The sequence below is a fragment of the Scyliorhinus canicula genome, chromosome 6, assembly GCF_902713615.1.
Source record: "Scyliorhinus canicula chromosome 6, sScyCan1.1, whole genome shotgun sequence".
In the NCBI taxonomy this organism is placed as follows: Eukaryota; Metazoa; Chordata; class Chondrichthyes; order Carcharhiniformes; family Scyliorhinidae; genus Scyliorhinus; species Scyliorhinus canicula.
The window spans coordinates 54,786,451-54,806,777 of NC_052151.1; the positions used below are offsets into that span (position 1 = coordinate 54,786,451).

General features: G+C 50.6%; 1 protein-coding gene across 2 annotated transcripts in view; it reads right to left on the reverse strand.

Annotated features, from left to right (window-relative positions):
* Window positions 1-20,327, reverse strand: part of lca5 (lebercilin LCA5) — a 167,425-nt gene that overhangs the window by 138,226 nt on the left and 8,872 nt on the right. Inside the window, exon 1 of one of the 2 annotated variants that reach the window (XM_038799299.1) lies at window positions 13,171-13,259. The exons of the other annotated variant lie outside the window; for it this stretch is intronic. The gene's annotated coding sequence lies outside the window, so the exon portion shown is untranslated. Of the gene's footprint in view, window positions 1-13,170; window positions 13,260-20,327 lie in introns of those variants that run through there. 2 annotated transcript variants of the gene reach the window in all.

A 20,327-nucleotide genomic window follows, 5' to 3' on the forward strand; every position in this document is an offset into this window, starting at 1 on the left:
CTTTCGGGGGTGTGGGTAGGAGAGGGGAAGGTGTCTGACATCTATAAGGTAATGCAGGAGGTGGAGGAGTCGTCAGTGGAGGAGCTGAAGGCTAAATGGGAGGAGGAACTCGGGGAGCAGATAGAGGATGGGACTTGGGCGGAGGCCTTGGAGAGAGTCAACTCCTCCTCCTCATGTGCGAGGCTTAGTCTCATCCAATTTAAGGTGCTGCACCGGGCCCATATGTCCGGGACTAGGATGAGTAGGTTCTTCGGGGGTGAGGACAGGTGCACCAGATGTTCGGGGAGTCCTGCGAACCACGCCCATATGTTCTGGGCATGCCCAGCACTGGAAGAATTCTGGAAGGGGGTGGCGGGGACGGTGTCGAGGGTGGTTGGATCCAGGGTCAAACCAGGGTGGGGACTCGCGATTTTTGGGGTTGGGGTGGAGCCGGGAGTGCAGGAGGCGAAAGAGGCCGGTGTCCTGGCCTTTGCGTCCCTAGTAGCCCGTCGAAGGATTCTGTTACAATGGAAGGATGCAAGGCCCCCAAGCGTGGAGACCTGGATCAGTGACATGGCGGGATTTATAAAATTGGAAAAGGTCAAATTTTCCCTGAGAGGATCAATACAAGGGTTCTATAAACGATGGTAGCCTTTTCTGGACTTCCTGGCTCAGAGATAGGTAACTGGGTCAATAGCAGCAGCAACCCGGGGGGGGGGGGGGGGGGGGGGGGGTTACATTATTGTAGTGTTTATTCTGTAACTTTATAGTGTGTTAATTTGCGTTGTTGTTAAAATGCTGGGTTGTTCATGGGGATGGGGCGAATGTATATGATTGTTAATATTATTGTTATTTTCGGTATTTTACTAAGGTGCGTTATTGTTGTATAAAATCAAAATTTCTCAATAAAAATTATTTTTTAAAAAAAGCCTACCATGGGGAACCTTATCAAATGCCTTATTAAAATCCATGTACACTACATCCACTACTTTACCTTCATCCACATGCTTGGTCACCTCCTCAAATAAGTCAATAAGACTTGTAAGGCAAGACCTACCCCTCACAAATCCGTGCTGACTATCCCTAATCAAGCAGTGTCTTTCCAGATGCTCAGAAATCCTATCCCTCAGTACCCTTTCCATTACTTTGCCTACCACCGAAGTAAGACTAACTGGCCTGTAATTCCCAAGGTTATCCCTATTCCCTTTTTTGAACAGGAGCACGACATTACTTTGCCTACCACCGAAGTAAGACGAACTGGCCTGTAATTCCCAGGGTTATCCCTATTCCCTTTTTTGAACAGGGGCACGACATTCGGCACTCTCCAATCCCCTGGTACTACCCCTGTTGACAGCGAGGATGAAAAGATCATTGCCAACGGCTCTGCAATCAATTTCATTTCTTGCTTCCCATAGAATCCTTGGATATATCCTGTCAGGGGGACTTGTCTATCCTCAAGTTTTTCAAAACGCCCAACACATCTTCCTTCCTAACAAGTATCTCCTCGAGCTTACCAGTCTGTTTCACACTGTCCTCTCCAACAATATGGCCCCTCTCGTTTGTAAATACTGAAGAAAAGTACTTGTTCAAGACCTCTCCTATCTCTTCAGACTCAATACACAATCTCTCACTACTGTCCTTGATCGGACCTACCCTCGCTCTAGTCATTCTCATATTTCTCACATATGTGTAAAAGGCCTTGGGGTTTTCCTTTATCCTACCTGCCAAAGATTTTTTATGCCCTCTCTTAGCTCTCCTAATCCTTTTCTTCAGTTCCCTCCTGGCTATCTTGTATCCCTCCAGCGCCCTGTCTGAACCTTGTTTCCTCAGCCTTACATAAGTCTCTTTCATCCTCTTAACAAGACATTCAACCTCTCTTGTCAACCATGGTTCCCTCATTCGACCATGGTTCCCTCACTCGAACCATGGCTCCCTCACTCGAACCATGGCTCCCTCACTCGTGATGTTCTCATGTATCTGCTGTCCTTGTCCTTCTCGATGGTCGTAGCGTTGAGTTTGGAAGGTGCTGCTGAAGGAGTCTTGGTGAGTTCCTGCAGTGCATCTTGTAGATGGTACACTGCTGCTACTGTGTTGGTGGTGGAGGGTGTGAATGTTTGTGGAAGGAGCGCCAATCAAGCAGGCGCTTTGTCCTGGATGGTGTCATGATTTTGGAGTCTTTTTGGAGCCGTGATTCATCCAGGCATGTGGCGAGTATTCCAACACACTCCTGACTTTTGCCTTGTAGATGGTGAACAGGCTTTTAGAAGTCAGGAGATCAGTTACTCGCCGTAAGGTTCTTAACCTCTGACCTGTTCTCGTATTTATATGGCTAGTCCCACTCAATTTCTGGTCAATGGTAATCCTCAGGATGTTGATAATGGGGGATTCAGTGATGGTAATGCCATTAAATATCATGGGCCAATTCTCTCTTATTGGAGAAGATCATTGCCTGATGCTTGTGTGGCCCAAATGTCATTTGCCACTTATCAGCCCAAGCCTGGATATTGTGCAGGTCTTTCTGCATTTGCTGAGGAGTCATGAATGGTGTTGAACATGGAACCATCAACGAACAACCCCACATCTGACCTTACTTTGGAAGGAAGGTAATTGATGAAGCAGCTGAAGATGTTTGGGCTTGGGACACTATCCTGAAGAACTCCTGCAGTGAAGTCCCGAGGCCAGAAATGACTGACCCCCAACAACCACGACCTTTCTGCCAGGTATGACTAATCTGTGGACAGTTTCCCCTCTGATTCCCACTGACTCATTTTGCTGGGGCTCCTTGATGCCATACTCTATCAAATGCTGCCTTAATGTCAAAGGCAGTCATCTTTGCCTTACCTCTGGAGTTCAGCTCTTTTGCGCATGTATGAACCAAGGCTATAATGAGGTCAGGAGCTGAGTGCCCCTGGCAGAACCCCAACTAAGCATCAGTGAGGAGGTTATTTGGTAAATGCTGCTTGATAGCACTGTTAATGACCCTTTCCATCACTTTACTAAGGATTGAGAGGAGACTGATAGGGCTGTAATTGGTCAGATTGGATTTGTCCTGCTTTTTGTGTACAGGACATGCTGGGCAATTGTCCACATTGCCGGGTGGATGCCAGTGTTGTAGCTGAACTGGAACAGCTTGGCTAGGGGCACAGCACGTTCTGGAGCACGTCTTCAATACTATTGCTGGAAATATGGTCAGGGCCTAAAGCCGTTGCAGTATCCAGTAGCTTTAGCTGTTTCTTGATATCATGTGGGACGAATCAAATTGGATAAAGGCTGGCAGCTGTGATGTTGTAGACCTCTGGAGGAGAGCGAGACGGATTATCCTACTCGGTACTTCTGGCTGAAGATTATTGCGAATGCTTCAGTCTTGTCTTTTGCATAGATGTGCTGGAATCCTTTATCATTGAGGATGGTGATAGTTGTGGAGCCTCCTCCTCCAATGAGTTAATTGTCCATCACCATTCACAACTGGATGTGGCAGGACTGCAGAGGTTGGGCATGGGACACTACCATGCAGATCTGACCTGCTGGTTTTGGGATTGCTTTGCTCTGTTTATTACTTGCTGCTTATGTTGTTTGGTGCAAATAACCTTGTGTTGTAGCTTCATCAGGTTCATCCTAATGCACATAATTTTTCATCATGCCTGGTGCTGCTCCTGGCCCTCGTGCACTCTTTATTGAACCAGGGTTGATTTCCCCTGTATTGGGACTGCTGGTAATGGTAGAATGCGGGATATGCCCAACCATGAGGTTACAGGCTGTGGTTGAGCATGATTCTGCTGCTGCTGATAGCCCACACACCTCATGGATGCCGAGCCTTGAGCTGCTAGATTTGTTCAGAATCCATCCCTTTTTTCACAATGCTAGTGTCTCACAACAATATAAAGACAGGATTTTGTCTCCAAAAGGAGTGTATGGTGGGCACTTCTACCAATACTGTCATGTGCAGATGCACCTGTGGCAGGCAGGTTGTTGAGGACGAGGCCTAGTATGTTTTTCCCTCTTGTTGGTTCCCTCGCGACCTGTCGCAGACCCAGTCTCACAGCTAGGTCTTTAGGAGTTGGCCAGCCTTGGTCACTAGTCGTGCTACCGAGCCACTCTTTATGATGGACATTGAAGCTCTCTACCCAGAGTACATTCTGTGCCCTTGCCACCCTCAGTGTTGCCTCCAAGTGGTGTTCAACATGGATGAGTTCTGACTGATTCATCAGCTGAGGGTGGACAATACATGGCAATCAGTAGGTTTCATTTCCCATGTTTGACCTGAAGCCATGAGGCTTCATGGGGTGCAGAGTCAATGTGGAAGACTCCTGCGCCACCACCTCTGCTGGGTCTGACCTGCCGGTGATACATACCCAGGGATGGTGATAATGGTCTCTGGGACATTATCTGTATGGTATGGTTCCGCGAGTATGACTACGCCAGGCTGTTGCTTGACTAGTCTGTGAGACAGCTCTCCCAATTTGGCACAAGCCCCAGATGTTAGTAAGTAGGACTTTGCAGGGTTCGCCAGGGTTGGGTTTGCCTAGGTCATTGCCAGATGGGCTGTCCGTTTATTTCCTTTTATCGACTTTGCAGCAGGTTCGATACAATGGTGGCTGGCAGGCCATTTCAGGTGGCATTTCAGAGTCAACAATATTGTTATGGACTTGGAGTCATGTATCGGCCAGACCAGGCAAATATGGCAGATTGCTTCCGAAAGGTATTAGTGAACCAGGCTGGGTTTTTTTTTTGGTTTTTTACGACATTCAACAATTATTTCATGGTCGGCTTCCGGTGTGCACCATGGAGTGAGTGGTCACATACAAGGCAGCTCCTGCCCAAGGTTACAGAAAAGTGCTCTTTTTAATCATCGGAATGGAATTTTGATGAAAAGGCGTAGGTGAATGTTAGAGGAGTACTTTTCCCCCAGGAATGGTATGTTTCTTGGTTACCAGACCCGCAGAAACAGTGAAAGATTTGGCTGAAGCTGCAGCAAAGATAAAAGCCTCTTCCAGCATGCAGGCGGAGAAAGGGCAGGCTTAGAGGCCTCAAGCTGACTTGAGAGCCTTTATGAAAGCTGAATTCTAGCAGCAGAGGGAACAACTGTGAAAATATCTCACCAAGGCCATTGAAGAAGCGGGGACGGGACACCAAGGCCATTGAAGAAGCGGGGACGGGACTTCCGGTTGCGGCGATGCGGAGCTAAGCCGCACGTTCGGTAGCTCCCGCTATTTTTGGACTTTCAAGGGCAGCATGGTGGCCTAGTGGTTAGCACAGCTGCCTCACAGCGCTGAGGTCCCAGGTTCGATCCCGACTCTGGGTCACTGTCCGTGTGGAGTTTGCACATTCTCCCGTGTCTGCGTGGGTTTCGCCCCCACAACCCAAAATGTGCAGAGTAGGTGGATTGGCCATGCTAAATTGCCCCTTAATTGGAAAAAATAATTGGGTAATATAAATTTATTTATTTTTAAATAAAAGCATTTTTGGACTTTCGGGCTCTTAAGTGCCCACAACAGCGCTGATCCCGGGTGGGAACGCAGCCACTGTGCTCAGCGGCCGGTGGATGGGCTGGACTAGGGGAGCGGTCAAAAATTCGACTTTGCAGCAGAAGGCGCGAGGCAGAAAAAACAAAATGGCGGCGGGCGGGGAACCGGCAGCGTGGCAGCAGTGGGCGCGGGAGCAGCAGGAGCTGCTTCAGCGCTCCTTCAGGGAGCTAAAAGCGGAGATCCTGGAGCCGTTGAAGGCCTCGCTGGACAAACTCGCGGCGACTCAGACGGCTAAGGTCGCGGAGATTCGAAAGCTGCAGCAAAAGGCTTCGGAGAACGAGGGCAACCTCCTGGGCCTGGCAGTGAAGGTGGAGCCGCACGAGGCGCTTCACAAGAAATGGTTGGCAAGGATGGAGGAGATGGAGAACCCCTCCCGCCGGAAGAACCTGCGGATTTTGGGCCTCCCGGAGTGGCTGGAAGGTTCGGATTTGGGGGCCTACGTGGTCCTGATGCTGAACTCGTTGATGGGTGTAGGGCCGTTCCAGGGACCCCTGGAGCTGGAGGGTGCTCATCGAGTGCTGCTGCGGAAGCCCAGGCCGAACGAGCCGCCCAAGGCAGTGCTGGTCCGCTTTCACCGCTTGGTGGACCGTGAGTGCGTGTTGAGATGGGCGAAGAAGGAAAGGAGCAGCAGGTGGGAGAATGCGGACATTAGGATTTATCAGGACTGGAGCGCGGAAGTGGCGAAGAGAAGGGCTGGCTTCAATCGAGCGAAAGGTGTGCTTCATCGGAAGGGGGTGAAGTTTGGCCTGTTACAACCGGCTTGCCTCTGGGTCACTTACAAGGACCACTAGTTCTTTGACTCTCCGGAGGAGGTCTGGGCTTTTGTCCAGGCAGAGAAATTGGACTCGAACTGAGGACTGGGGAAAGATATACATTGTTTGGAGGCTCTGTCCTCCTTGGTATCCTTTTGCTTATATTGGCTGTGTTTGATGTTGCCTTTTCGTTGCTCTGAGTTTTCGTCTTTTGGGGCTGTTATTCATTTACCGTGGCGCTTTTTGGGGTTTTCTTTCCCACTGGTGGGAGGTTGGGGAGCAGTTTGAGGTCCCGCTGGGTCATGTGCCCATCTTTTTCCCCTGGGACCCCCCAGATTCGGCTGGTCACATGGAACGTGAGGGGGCTGAATGGTCCGGTGAAGCGGTTCCGGGTCTTGGCACACTTGAGGGGGCAGGGAGCGGATGTGGCTATGCTCCAGGAGACGCACCTCAAGGTTACGGATCAGGTGAAGCTAAGAAAAGGCTGGGTGGGACAGGTGTTTCACTCGGGGCGCGATGCAAAGAACTGAGGGGTGGCAATCTTGGTCGGTAAGAGCTTGTCATTTGTTACGTCCAATGTGGTGGCGGACAGTGCAGGTAGATATGTAATGGTGAGCGGTAGACTTCAGGGGGAGCGGGTGGTCCTGGTCAATGTGTACGCCCCCAACTGGGATGGTGCGGGGTTCATACGGCGAATGCTGGGCCTGATCCCGGACCTGCAGACGGGGGGGGGGTTGATCCTGAGTGGGGACTTTAATACGGTGCTGGATCTGGCTCTGGATCGCTCGAAGTCTAGGACAGGCAAGAGGCCGGCAGCGGCCTCGGTGCTGAGGGGGTTCATGGATCAGATGGGAGGGGTGGACCCTTGGGAGTAGGGAGTTCTCCTTTTTCTCCCATGTTCACAAGGCTTACTCCCGGATTGACTTTTTTGTTCTCAGTAGGGCGCTAATCCCGAGAGTGGTGGGGGCGGAGTATTCGGCGATAGCCATATCTGACCATGCTCCACATTTGGTGGATCTGGAGCTGGGGGAGGGGAAGGATCAACGCCCGCTGTGGAGGTTAGATGTGGGGCTTCTGGCAGAGGAGGAAGTATGTGGGCGGGTCCGTAGGGGTATAGAGGTATTTGGAAGCCAATGATAACGGGGAGATGCAAGTTGGGGTGGTTTGGGAAGCGCTGAAGGCGGTGGTTAGAGGGGAGCTGATATCCATTCGGGCTCACAGGGAGAGGGCGGAGAGGGCCGAGAGGGAGAGGCTGGTGGAGGAAATGATAAGGGTGGATAGGAGATATGCGGATGCCCCGGAGGGGCTTTTGAGGAAGCAGCGCAATCTCCAAGCGGAATTTGATATACTGACCACCCGGAAGGCGGAGGCGCAGTGGAGGAGGGCGCAGGGGGCGGTGTATGAGTATGGGGAGAAGGCAAGTCGGATGCTGGCCCACCAGCTCCGGAAACGGGAGGCAGCGAGAGAGATAGAGGGAGTCACGGATGCAGGAGGGAACTTGGTGCGGGGTGGCAAGGACATCAATGGGGTGTTCAGATCCTTTTATGAGGGGCTGTACCGAGCGGTGCCCCCTAGGGAGGCAGGAGGGATGGATCGTTTTCTGGATAGGCTGGAGTTCCCAAGAGTAGGGGAAGAGCGGGTGGAGGGTCTGGGGGCCCCAATCGAGCTGGAGGAACTGATGGAGGTGCTGGGAAGTATGCAGACAGGGAAAGCGCCGGGACCTGACGGGTTTCCGGTGGAATTTTACAAGAAGTTTTCGGATCTGCTGGGCCCGCTGCTTGTGAGGACCCTGAATGAGGCAAGGGAGGGGGGGCTCTGCCCCCGACGATGTCCAGGGAAATTATTTCTTTGATCCTGAAGCGGACAAAGACCCCTCCAGTGTGGGTCTTACAGGCCGATTTCGCTCCTTAATGTGGATGTAAAGTTGTTGGCAAAGGTACTGTCCAGAAGGGTGGAAGATGTAGTCCCGACAGTTATCCATGAGGACCAAACAGGATTTGTAAAGGGGAGGCAACTGAATGCCAACGTACGGCGGCTCCTTAATGTTATGATGATGGCGCCGGTGGCTGGGGAGGCAGAAATAGTAGCATCAATGGATGCGGAGAAAGCTTTTGCTAGGGTGGAGTGGAGTTACCGGTGGGAAGTGTTGAGGAGGTTTGGGTTTGGTGAGGGGTTCATCAGCTGGGTGAGGTTGCTGTACAGCTCTCCGGTGGCGAGTGTGGTGACGAACGGGAGGAGGTCGGAGGACTTTCGGCTTTCCAGAGGGACGAGGCAGGGGTGCCCCTTGTCTCCCCTGCTCTTCGCTTTAGGGATTGAGCCCCTAGATCTACTGTTGTACGCCGCGGATCCGGCTGTGGGGATGCCAGAGGTGTTGAAGATACTTGAGGAGTTTGGGGACTTTTCAGGTTACAAGCTCAACGTGGGGAAAGGTGAGCTGTTTGTCCTGCACTTGGGGGATCAGGAGAGGGAGATAGGTGAGCTCCCGTTGAAGAGGGCTGAGAGGAGCTTTAGGTATCTTGGGGTCCAGATAGCTAGGACCTGGGGGGCCATGCACAGGCTTAACTTTTCAAGGCTGGTGGAGCAGATGGAGGAAGAGTTCAGGAGGTGGGACGCGCTGCCGCTCTCGTTGGCGGGCAGGGTCCAGTCGATTAAGATGACGGTGCTCCCGAGGTTTTTGTTTCTTTTCCAGTGCCTCCCCATTTTGATCGCAAAGGCTTTTTTCAAAAGGGTGAATAAGTCTATTCTCGGGTTTGTGTGGGCGTGCAAGGCCCCAAGAGTAAGGAGGGTATTCTTGGAGCGAAGAAGGGAAGTAGGAGGTTTGGCGTTGCACAACCTGTGTGGGTATTACTGGGCGGCGAATGTGGCAATGATTCGCAGGTGGGTGACGGAGGGGGGAGGGTGACGCATGGAAGAGATTGGAGGTGGCGTCCTGTGTGGGTACGAGTCTGGAGGCTTTGGTGACGGCCCCACTTCCACCGGCAAAGTACTCCACGAGTCCGGTAGTGGTGGCGTCCCTCAAAATCTGGGGGCAGTGGAGGCGGCATAGCGGGGAAGTGAAGGCCTCAGGCTGGGCCCCGATACGGGGCAATCACCGTTTTGCACCAGGGAGAATGGATGGTGGATTTGGGAGTTGGCACAGGGCAGGCATCAGACAGATTGGGGACCACTTCCTTGATGGGAAGTTCGCGACTCTGGAGGAGCTGGAGGGGAAGTGGAACCTCCCCCCTGGGAACGTTTTCAGGTATATGCAGATCAGGGCATTTGTTAAGCGGCAGGTGGCGAAGTTTCCGCGGCTGCCGCCAAGGGGGGTGCAGGATAGGGTGCTCTCGGGGAAGTGGGTCGGTGAGGGGAAGATCTCGGCAATTTATCAGTTGATGCAGGAGGAGGAGGAGGCCTCAGTAGAGGAGCTTAAAGCGAAGTGGGAGGAAGAGCTAGGGGAAGAGATTGAGGATGGAACATGGTCAGACGCCCTGGAGAAGGTGAACTCGTCCTCTTCTTGCGCACGGCTCAGCTTAATGCAGCTGAAGGTGCTGCATAGGGCGCACATGACAGGGGCCCGGATGAGCCTGTACTTTGGAGGGGAAGACAGGTGCGGGAGGTGTTCGGGAGGCCCAGCAAACCACACCCATATGTTTTGAGCATGTCCGGCCTTGGAGGGGTTTTGGAAGGGGGTGGCGGGGATTTTGTCTGAAGTGGTCGGGTCTAGGGTCAGGCCAGGCTGGGGGCTCGCGATTTTTGGGGTAGCTTCGGAGCCGGGAATGCAGGAGGCGAGAGAGGCCGGCATTCTGGCCTTTGCGTCTCTAGCAGCCCGGCGCAGGATTCTGTTACAGTGGAGGGACATGCGGCCCCCGAGTTCGGAGGCCTGGATCAACGACATGGCTGGGTTTATCAAGCTGGAGAAGGTTAAGTTTGCCCTGAGGGGGTCAGTACATAGGTTCTTTCGGCAGTGGCAGCCCTTTCTTGATTTCCTGGCGAAGGGGGAGAGGGTGGTCAGTCTCAGCAGCAACCTTTGGGGAGGGGGGTTCAGGGCTGGTTAAGGGGGTTTGTTTTTGCGACGGTGGGCTTGTTATTTTCTTCTTCCTTGTATTGTATTTTTGTTTGTTATTATTTATTATTCTGTTTTTGGGGGGGGGGGGGGGAGGGGAAGAGTTCTTTTCTTGTTTTGGTGTAGAACCACACCTTGTCTACTTTAACTGTGGGGAGAAAATTTGTTGTTGAAAAACTTGAATAAAAATTATTTAAAAAAAAAACAATGATTTCATGGTCATCATTAGATTTTTAATTCCAGATATTTATTGGATTCAAACCCAGGTCCGCAGATTATTACTGTAGGTCTCTGGATCACCAGTCCAGTGACAATACCACTACACTACTACCTACCCTGAATATCCTTTCCATCAATGACGACTCTTCCATCTACATCACATTTCCCAGCTCTGCTAAAGGTCACCGAATCACATGCAAGACTTAGTTAATACAACTCTGTAATCTTAAATTCATTGAATCCCCAGCTGCCCATCCTACCTGCACCAAGCCCGGCTTCCCATCATTCCTGTTTTGTATTGACCTACACTGATGCCCAATCGCCCAATGCGTCAAATTTAGAATTCTCACCCTCAAATGCAAATTTCCGGCCTTACCCTTCCTCAATACTACAAATCTCAGTTGGCTAGACAGCTAGTCTGTGATGCAGAGCGAGGCCAGCAGCACGGGTTCAGCTCCTGTACCGGCTGAGGGTATTCCTGAAGGCCCTGCCTTCTCAACATTGGCCCTCACCTGAGGTTTGGTGATCCTCAGGTTAAATCACAACCAGTCAGCTCTCACCTCAAATTCTACAATTTACTATAAGCCACTGTGCCATTTGCCTGTCCGTCTGGTCTCTAATGCATCCTATTTCCTTCACCAGAGCATGGTGCCTTCCTTTCTCTAAATCCCTCTAGTTCTTCATTACCCTCACCTCTTATAAGATCCTCCTGAAATCACACCTCTGTTGATCACTGCATATCATTTTAGACCTGACAACCACTTTTATCAAATGAAAATACAATGACTCACTTGGAGAGATGTTTCCGTATAAAAGGTGCTACAGAAATGTATGTTGTGACTTGAAAGTTTAGAACCGCTTCAGAAAAGTAATTTTCAGTTACAATCTGAACATTGGCCTTGTATATTTTGCAATCCTTTCTAGCATGCCCTGTGAAGAATCCACAAAATAGCAACACCAGTATTCAGGTCAGCTGTCACCGACAGCTGGAATGCACCTGCTCAAAATGGTGATTATTTTAACAGCCACAGGTAGCACACTTCATAGAAGGCGAACAACCTTCCGGAGTTCCTGAGGTTTGCAGAAACCATCAGAAAGTAACAGGCAGAGCTTAAATGTTTCTGGAGAATTCCTCTTCTGCAACTGTTTGTACCTGGTGGAAGTGCAACATTGAAAAATACAAGTAATCTCCCAGTTTTTGGATTAATTGTCCAAAGAAACAGAAAAAGTTTTTTTAGAAATAAAATGACAATGCTAGCTAACCAGTATCGGCATCCTTTCATTGAGTCAGAGTCTTACAGCACAGAAAGTGGCTCTTTGGCCTATCGTGCACCTATTTATTCTAATCCCATTTTTCAGCACTTGTCCATGGCCTTGTGTGCTATGATGTTTCAAATGCTCATCTAAATGTTTCTGAAATGCCTCTACAACCCTCAGGTAGTGAGTTCCAGACCACCATCTAAGGGAAAATGTTTTTCCTCAAATCCCTTATAAATCTTTTGCCTATTACCTTAAATCTATGCACCCTGGTTATTGGCCCCTCAACTAATGGGCAAAGTGTCTTCCTATCCACCATATGTCCGTGATAATTTGTATACCTCAATAGGCCCCCCTCAGCCCTTCTCTGCTCTAAGGAGAAGAACCCCAGCCTAACCAGTCTCTCTCATAGCTGAAACACCTCCAGCCCAGGTAACAACCTGGTGAATTTCCTCTACACCCTCTCTAGTGTAATTACATCCTTCCTATAGAGTGGCTGCACACAGTACTCCAGTGTGGTCTAAGGAGTGTCTTATACAGCTCCATCATAACCTCCCTGCTCTTATATTCTATGCCTTGGCTAATAAAGGTCTGTATCCCACATGCCTTCTTAACCACCTTATCTACCTGTCTTACTGCCTTCAGGGACCCATGGACACCTCTGGTCCTCTGTACTTCCTGGCGTCATACCGTTCAATGCTTATATACCGTTCAATTCTTATTCCCTTGCAGTTTTAGACCTCCCAAAATGCATCACCTCACACTTTTCAGGGTTAAATCCCATTTGCCACTGTTCTGCTCATCTGTATCATCCTGTAATCTAAGGCTCCTTGTTATTTACCACATCATCAATTTTTATGTCACTTGCAAACTTACTGATCATGCCACCTACATTCCCATTTAGATCATTATCGTACACAACAAACAAAAAGGGACCCAGCACCGATCACTACAGTACTGGGACACAGGTTTCCAGTCACAAAAACATTCGACCAATACTCTCTGCCTCCTCCTGCCACTAAGTCAATTGGCCTGGATCCCACGGGCTCTTACTTTCTTGATCAGTCTCCCATGTGGGACCTTGTCAAAAGCCTTACTGAAGTCCATGTAGACTACATCAACTCCACAGCCCTCATCTACAAACCTAGTCACCTCCTCAAAATTTCAATCAAATTTGTTAGACATGAACTCGCTTGACAAAGCCATGCTCTCTATCCTCTATTAATCCTTGTCTTTCCAAGTGGAGATTAATTCTGTTCCTCAGAATTGTTTCCAATAATTTCCCTACCACTGATGTTAAGACTTTCTGGCCTATAATTACCTGGTGCTTCCCTACTTCCTTTCTTGAATAATAGTACCAAATTAGCTGCCCTCCAGTCCTCTGGCATCTCACCTGTGGCCAGGAAGGATTTGAAAATGAACGTCAGACCTCCTGCAATCTCTTCTCTTGCCTCACACAGCAGCCGACGATACATCTCATCTGGGCAGAGGTATTTATGCACTTTTTAAAAAAATATTTTTATTGAAGCATTTGCAAAATTTTTATAATAACAAACAAAACAATAATAACATAAACATCAACATGGTAAGCTAGACATTTCCCACCCAACCCCTTCTGTACATCCCTTAACCATATTGCACCTACCCGCCTCCCCCTCTTCAGAACGCTGCTTCTGCTGACATTTTAATTTTACCCGAGAAAGTTGACGAACGGCTGCCATCCCCGAGAGAACCCCAGCCTTGACCCCCTCAAGGCAAACTTAATTTTCTCCAGTTTGAGGAACCCAGTCATGTCACTGACCCAAGCCTCCACACTCGGGGGTTTCAAGTCCCTCCACATTAAAAGGATCTGTCTCCGGGCTACCGGGGAGGCAAAGGCCAAAACATCGGCCTCTTTCAGTCCCTGAACTCCCGGGTCTTCTGACACTCCAAAGATTGCTATCTCTGGACTCGGCACCACTGGCGTACCTAGCACCTTGGACATTGCCTTGGCAAACCTGCCAGAATCCTCCAAGCTTCGGGCATGCCCAAATCACGTGGAATGGTTTGCTGGGCTTCCCGCACACCTCGCACATCTATCTTCTACCCCGAAAAACTTGCTCATCCTCGCTGCCGTCATGTGTGCCCGGTGTACCACCTTAAACTGTATTAGACTGAGCCTAGCACAAGAAGGAATTAACCCTGTTTAGGGCATCTGCCCACAGACCCGCCTCTAACTCCCCATCTAGCTCCTCCTCCCACTTGCCCTTCAGTTCCTCCACCGGGGTCTCCTCCGCCTCCAACAACTCCCTGATAGATATCTGACACTTTCCCCTCCCCCACCCAGGTACTGGACACTATTCTGTCCTGTATCCCCCGTAGCGTGATCAGCGGGAAAGCCAACACCTGTTTCCTCAGAAAGTCCCAGACTTGTAAATATCCGAAACCATTCCCCGGCAGCAGCTTGAACTTATCCTCCAGCGCCTTCAGACTGGGAAAACCCCTGCCTATGAATAGATCTCCCATCCTCCTAATTCCTGCTCTCTGCCAACTTCGGAACCCGCCATCTATCCTGCCCGGCACGAATCTGTGGTTGTTGCAAATCGGGGTTCAGACTGACGCACTCTCCACCTTCTTATACCTCCTCCATTGCCCCCAAATCCTCAATGCTGCCACCACCACTGGGCTAGTGGAGTACCGGGCCGATGAGAACGGCAGAGGTGCCGTTACCAATGCTCCCAAACTGGTGCCTTTGTATGACGCCGCCTCCATCCGCTCCCATGCTGACCCCTCCCCCATTACCCACTTCCTAATCATCGCTATATTCGCCGCCCAGTAGTAGTTGCAGAAGTTTGGCAGCGCCAACCCACCCTCCCCCCGACTGCGCTCCAACATTTTCTTCACCCGCGGGGTTTTATTCGCCCATACAAAGCCCAAAATAATCTTGTTTACCCGCTTGACAAAAGCCTTAGTGATGAAGATGGGGAGGCACTGGAAGAGAAACAAAAATCTGGGGAGCACTGCCATTTTCACGGTCTGTACCCTCCCCACCAGCGATAGCGGGAGCATATCCTATCTTTTAAAGACCCCCTCCATTTGCTCCACCAGCCAGGGTAGGTTGAGCCTGTGTAATACCTCCCATTTCTGAGCCACCTCTATACCATTCTGAGTGGCAGCTCAATCTCCTCTCCTGCCCCCTTGCCTGGATCATGAACAATTCACTTTTTGCCACATTCAATTTGTACACCAAGAACCTGCCAAATTCCCCCAAGATCTGCATAACCTCCCCCATCCCCTCCACCGGGTCCGAGATGTACAAGAGCAGATCGTCCGTGTACAGTAAAACCCGGTGCTCCCGCCCATGCCACTTCCTTGATGCTCTGAGCGCCATGGCCGACAGCTCTATAGCCGGAGCGAACAGCAACAGGGCGAGGGGGGCGTCCCTGCCTTGTCCCTCGGTGTAGCTTAAAGTACCCCAACCTCAGACGGTTGGTGCACACACTTGCTACCGGCGGCTGGTAGAGCAATCACACCAGGTCGATGAAGCCCTCCCCAAACCTTCCCAGCGTCTCCCAGAGATACTCCCACTCCACCCGATCAAAAGTCTTCTCCGCATCCATCGCAACCACCACCTCAGCCTCCTCTCCTTCTGAGGGCATCATAATTACATTCAAAAGCCACCGAACGTTAGCATTGAGCTGTCTACCCTTAACAAATCCGGTTTGGTCCCCCCATCACCCCCAGGATGCTGTCTTCTATCCTAGTGGCCAAAATCTTAGCCAGCAGCTTGGCATCTACGTTCAAAAGCGAGATCGGCCTATACGACCCACATTGCTCCGGGTCCTTTGCTCGTTTAAGGATGAGTGAAATTGCGACATCGTTGGGGGAAAGATTCCCCTCTCTTTAGCCTCATTGAAGGTCCTCATCAGCAGTGGGCACAACACCTCTTGAGAACTTCTTATAGAATGACGGTAGCATGGTGGTTAGCATAAATGCTTCACAGCTCCAGGGTCCCAGGTTTGATTCCCGGCTGGGTCACTGTCTGTGCGGAGTCTGCACGTCCTCCCCGTGTGTGCGTGGGTTTCCTCCGGGTGCTCCGGTTTCCTCCCACAGTCCAAAGATGTGCGGGTTAGGTGGATTGGCCATGCTAAATTGCCCGTAGTGTTCTAAAAAGTAAGGTTAATGGGGGGGGGGGTTGTTGGGTTACGGGTATAGGGTGGATACGTGGGTTTGAGTAGGGTGATCATTGCTCGGCACAACATCGAGGGCCGAAGGGCCTGTTCTGTGCTGTTCTATGTTCTAATTCTACCAGCTAACCGTCCGGCTCCCGGAGCCTTGCCCAACTGCATGCCCTCCAGTCCTTTAACAATTTCCTCTGCTTCAATCGGAGCCCCCAGCCCCTCGACCTGGTCCTCCTCCACCCTCGGAAACCTCAACTGATCCAGGAACTGCCTCATCCCTTCTATACTATATGAGGCAGGGGTTCCGACTCTCATAATTTACTATAAAGTTCTTTCAAAACGTCCCCCCCCCCCCCCCCCCCCCCCCCCCCCCCGGGGTCCAATACCATGTCGCCCACCCTATTCCTTACTCCTCCAATCTCCCTGGCCTTTTCTCTCTTCCTAAACTGGTGCGCCAACATCCTGCTCACCTTTTCCCCATATTCGTAGACCTTCCCCTTGCCCTCCTCAACTGCTCCACTGCCCTCCCCATGGTCAACAACAAACTCTGCGTGGAGTTTCCGACGCTCCCTCAGGAGCCCTGCGTCCGGGGCCTCCGCATATCTCCTATCCACTCAAAGTAATCGCTCCCTCTCTGCTCGTTCCACCTTTTCTCTATGGGACCGAATCAAAATTAGTTCCCCTCTTAGAACTGCTTTCAGAACCTCCCAAACCACCGCTGCTGATACTGCACCCGTATCGTATGTATCCAGGTAATTCTGAATGGATTTATTCACCTGCCCACAAACCGCTTTGTCCGCTAACAACCCCACATCCAGCCTCCACAGTGGGCACTGCCCTCTCTCCTCGCTCAACCGCAAATCCACCCAATGCGGGGCATGATCAGAGACTGCAATCGCCGAATATTCCGTCCCTGCCACCTTCGGAATTAGCGGCCTTCTTAGAACAAACACATCAATGCAGGAGTAAACTTCATGGGCAGGAGAAAAAAACAAAAACTCCTTCGCCCTCGGCCGTTCGAATCTCCATGGATCCCCCCCCCCCCCCCCCCCCCACTTCGCCGCAGCAGGCCTCCCTTCCAGTCCTGGATTTTGACCGGTCCAGATCTGGATCGATGACCATGTTAAAGTCTCCCCCCATGATCAAGCCATGAGACTCTAGGTCCAGGATCTTGCCTAACATCCGTCTCATGAATCCCACATCATCCCAGTTCAGGGCCTATACGTTTACAAACACCACCCATACACCCTCCAGCTTCCCACTCACCATAATATATCTACCCCCCCTTATCTGCCATAATCCTTCCAGCCTCAAATTACACCCGCTTGCTGATCAATATTGCTACCCCCCTGGTATTTGAGCCCAGCCCAGAGTGGAACACCTGACCAACCCACCCCTTTCTCAATCTTGTCAGATCAATAATCTTTAGATGCGTCTCCTGAAGCATTGCTACGTCTGCCTTCAGCCCTTTTAAATGCGTGAAAACACAAGCCTTTTTGACCGGCCCATTCAAACCCCTCACATTCCATGTAATCAGCCTGGACGGGGGGCTGCCACCTGCCGACTAGCCATAACCTTTTTTTTGGCCAGCCCAGAGACCGACCCCCCCCCCGCTTCCCCGAGCTCCCCAACAAGCAGCTCTCGACCTCCCTTTTGTTCCCCGATATAGTTCCTGCCCTGTCAGCGAAGCAGCCTCCTCCTTCCCACCCCCCCACAACAGCCCGATACCTAATCCCCCAGGTCAAGCACCACCTTAGCACATGTGCACCCCCCACCACACTTCGAAAGTCATCTGACCCATGCTGACCCAACAGCCCCCGCCGCCCTTGGTGCCAAACAGTCTGGCTCCACAGAATAGCACCCACTTCGGGGCTCCCCTCCCCCCTCCGCATCCAATCTCTGCAAAGAAAAAGCACCCTCAGACCACCACCCCAGCCCAATACTTAACCCAGAACCCCATACAGTCTTATTTGAACCGATATAAGAATTACAAAAATTACAAACCGCCGCCCATAACTCTTTTAAGACTTAAGTGTCCTTAAAGACGCTTCCAACTTCTTTTCTTTGATAAAAGACCATACATTGTCCGGTGCCTCAAAGTAAAAGTGCCGGTTCGTGCGCAACCCACAACCGCGTTGGATACAGCATCCCGAATTTCACACCCTTCTTGAAGAGGATCGTTTTCCACCCGGTTAAACTCAGCAAGTCTCTTAGCCAGCTCTGCTCCCAGGTCCTGGTAGATGCGGACCTCGCTGTTCTCCCATCTGCTGCTCGGCTCCTTCCTGGCCCACCACAAGACGGGGTCTTTGTCCGAAAAACGGCAGAAATGCACCACCATGGCCCTCGGCGGGTCATTCATCTTAGGCTTCCTTGCAAGGGCTCGATGCGCTCCGTCCACTTCCAGGAGCGGAGAAAACACCCCGGGCCCCATCAGCGTCTCCAGCATGCTCGCCACATATGCTCCCGCATTCGACCCCTCAATTCCTTCGGGGAGGCCAGCGATCCTTAATTTCTGCCTCCTGGACCTGTTCTCCAGGTCCTCCAACTTCTCCTGCATTCTCTTGTGGCGCTCATCCAACACCTCCACCTTATGCTCCAGCACGGTTAGATAGTCCTCCTGGCTAGACAACTTCAGCTCAATTTCTTGTATCACTTTCCCTTGGGCCGCCTGATTCAAAACCATTTGATCAATCGCAGCCTTGATCGGGTCCAGCGTTTCTTTTTTTTAAGCTCAGCGACAGTCCTTAAAGAACTTAATCTGCTGCTCCTTAGACCACTGAGCTACCACTCCCTGGTCCTGACTCTCCGCCATGTTGCGCCACGGTACCAGCTCCGACTGCTTCACTCTATCCGGGCTGAGTCTTTTCACACGGCCACTTCTTGTCCAATTAGCCATTCATAGGAGGAAGAATCCGTCTTAATATCGTCCACTACACCGATCTATCCCTTAAAGTCCGAGAAAAATTGAGAAAAAAGGTCCGAAAGTCCGTTTCAGGCGGGAGCTATCGAATGTGCGACCTACTCCTCCATGGTCATCACCGGAATACCGTATTTATGCACTTTTAAACTTGTTAAAACCCCCAACACCTCCTCCCTCTCAATAATAATCTGTTCAATTATATCAAAGTTCCCCCTCATTGTATTCTATGCATTCTACATCATCCTTCTCCATAGTGAACAGAGATGCAAACTACACACATATTACCTCAGCTATGATTTTCGGCTCCACACACAAGGTTGCCACTTTGATCCCGAATAAACGCTACTCTTTCCCTTAATATACTTAGAAAATACCTTGGGATTCTCCTTTATTTTCCCTGCCGGAGTTTTTTCATGCCCCCTCTTCGCACACCTGATTTTTAAAAATAAGTATCTCCCTGCATTTTCTATACACCTCTGCATAGGACTCCCATGTTTTCAGCCTTCTGAATCTGCCATAAGGCTCCCCTTTTTTCCATGATCTAATCCTATATTTCTCTAGGCATCCAGGGTTCTCTGGACTTTTTGGTCCCACTCTTCACCTTTACAGGAACATGAAGGCTTTGAACTCTCTCTCTATGTCCTTTTTGACTGACTCCTACTGACTGCTCTGATGTGGATTTTCCTACAATTAGCTGCACCCAGTCCACTTTGGCCAGATCCTGACTCATCCTATTCATCTATGAAAGATGATGGACATGCAGTACACAAATCCATTTCAGATGGGGTGCCTTCATGTGCTGAATGATACAAGAGGCCAACCCTCGAGAGGCTGGTTCTGCCACACATGAAGCTACCAACTGTCTTTGTGTTTTGGGCATTGTTACCAAGTCATTGGTCATCATGTGGTGCATATCAGCCCACAGGAGATGTCGCCTTTTTCTTTCCTGAGCTCATGATAATCAATATTTAGGGCCTTCACGTCACACTTGCATGCATTCTTCAAGCAGAGTTTGTACGTCCCACTGGTCATCCGATTTCTGCTACCTCACCATACAGAACCTCCTTGGGTATGTAAACGTCTTCCATCCTGCCAACGAAGCCGCCTCAGTTTGATGCACGTTAACAAGCATGGGAGGCCCACCTTTGAGAGGATTGCCACATTTGTAATTTTGATCTCAGGGTATCCCCATAATGCGCTGCAAACAGCAAAACTGGAAATTGTTGAGCTTCATTTCTTGATAGCTGAATGTCGATCATGTTTCACATGAAGCCAGCAGATGATTAAATACTCACCGACAAAAGGAAACAAATGTCCCACTGGATTGAATACTAACGTGAGCTGTATTCGGAGAGTCGGACATCTCCCAGTCTGCACTTGATGCTCTCCAGCAACTTCCTGTCCTGGATGAGTTAGATGAAGAATCCTCATCACTTGAGCTTGCGATGGCCGTAGAGTGCTTAGAAAACA